We start from the raw sequence: 2,228 nt of genomic DNA on the forward strand, positions 1-2,228 counted from the left end.
TGTGGGAAGGGATTCACTCAGTTATCCACCCTGCAGACACACCAGCGAGTTCACACCGGGGAGACGCCATTCACCTGCTCTCAGTGTGGGAAGGGATTCACTCGGTCAACTTCCCTGCTGAGACACCAGCAAGTTCACATTTGCTTACATGAGGTGGATTCTGCTGTTAATCACATCCAGGACTGAACCATGTTCATTCTGACAGTTGGTAAAGTGGGAGAGTCGGAGGGTTCCTTTGAGCCTGGGAGAGCACATTTCCACTGAAATGATCCACAACAACTGATGAAGGACATTTATTTACTCCAGGAGAGTAAATAGTGTTTTCCCCCTACTACATGCAGCTCTAAAATGAACACAAAGAACTGGAAAAATGCAGCAGGTCTGGCAGCATCTGTGGAGAAGAATTTTGCAGAACAGAAGCAAAAGGCGAGGTAATGGTTGTCGTAAAGAAGTGAGTGTTCAGGACAGAATAATGAACATCGCTGTCTGAAACAAAAAACCATGAAAACAAGTTCAGGGTGTGAAGTTGTTGAACTCAATGTTGAGTCCAGAAGGCTGTAAAGTGCCTCATCGGAAGATGAGGGGCTGTTTGTCCAGCTTGTGTTGGGCTTCTCCGGAACATTGCAGCAGGCCGAGGACAGAAATGTGAGTGTGAGAGCAAGGTGGTGAATTCTAATGGCAAGCGGAAGGTCAGGGTGATGCTTGTGGACTGAGCGGAGTGTTCCACAAAGAGGGCAGGGAACAGGCGACAGAGGGGCTGAAGAGAAACCATTTGTGTCCAGAACATTGTGAACATCCTTTTACTCTGGTTGTCTTTGATCCTCAGGTCATTTTCTGTTTGTTTTAACCATGTTCTGTTTCATTAATAAACTTTTATCAGTAAAAATATTTGATTTTTCTGGACTTTTCCTGATTGTGAAGCTGAAATATCTGTATCAGAAGGCCCCAGCCTCGGAGAATAAGTAGTTAATTGTATCAAATGGGCCCCAGCTTTTTGAAACTTCTGTGTTTTTTTTTCCCTCTGGTCAATCGCAAAGATCCCAATCTAGTCATAATTTGAAAATTTGTATTCGATGATGTGCTTATCTTAAATACGACTGAAGGGGAAAATTATTAACCAATTTAGAGGGTTTTTGACAGAATACATAAGACACTACAAACAAAGAGTTAAATGATTCTTGAAACAAGGATAATATGGGAATGAAACAAATATTTTACAAATATGTGGATGCAATAAGAGAATTAAATAAATAACTATGATTATAAAACATATATGCTCATATTTTAAATGTAATTTATGTATTGAATGAATTGTTCATTTCAACCAAAAGCAAGTCACTGTAAGGTATGATGACAAATCGAAGAGTTGAGAGCCAATGGCCTGGGAACCTTAGTAGTTGCAGAATTAATATCTAAAAGTTCCTGGCGAGGGAACGCATTTTGCAACTTTATGAATGGGGACATTCAATGTTTAGACATAGAATAGATCGTACTGGGACTCAGGATCACGTGTCTATCCAGTTTTGGAAATGAGCCGGTAGGAATGTTCATTTTGACCTCCTCACACAGAGATACCTGCCTCGTGAGTTTTATATTGTCTGTAGTTAACGACAGTATTGGTCATCTCAAATTATCCCACAACACGAGTCATAATTTGGAAATTTGCAATCGATGATGTGCTTATGTGAAATACACATCAGTCTCTTGGATTCACCCCATGGTTTGCACATCTGTTCTGTATGTGTTCTCTATCTAGCTTGTGGTTTGCCTGCCTGGGAAGTATTTCATCGGACGATATATAGAGAGATACACTCTGTTAACCCACGCTGCAGCTACACTGATAGTGTTTTTAAGGGACAGTGTATAGGAAACTATCTTCTGCCACACACTGTCCTGCATCGGCCTCTAATGAATGAGCCTTTTGCTGTTTAGAATTACCTGAAACTCGTCAGTGACAGACCAGTTTATGCGTGAAATCACCACGGTTCTCCTCATTATTCATTCATTCTGTATCTGGATTTTATCATAAAAAGGCAGAGATGGAGGTGTATTTACACGGATGGGTCACTGGGTGGCGCAGTGACTCTCACTAAAGGGCATTGAGTTCAACCACATCCCACATATGACTGGGAAAAATCCCTGTCTGGGAAAGAGGGGAAACCGTATAATAGGGAAAATGGGGCGGAGTTGATGTGTTTTGGAGAACGGAATTAAGCCAAGCCAGAGAT

At 41.5% G+C, this 2,228-nt stretch overlaps 1 protein-coding gene across 1 annotated transcript in view; it reads right to left on the reverse strand.

The window, feature by feature from the left end:
• Positions 1-2,228, reverse strand: part of LOC144480999 (uncharacterized) — a 262,003-nt gene that overhangs the window by 39,707 nt on the left and 220,068 nt on the right. The gene's annotated exons all lie outside the window — the stretch shown is intronic.

The sequence above is a fragment of the Mustelus asterias genome, chromosome 30, assembly GCF_964213995.1.
Source record: "Mustelus asterias chromosome 30, sMusAst1.hap1.1, whole genome shotgun sequence".
Lineage (NCBI taxonomy): Eukaryota > Metazoa > Chordata > Chondrichthyes > Carcharhiniformes > Triakidae > Mustelus > Mustelus asterias.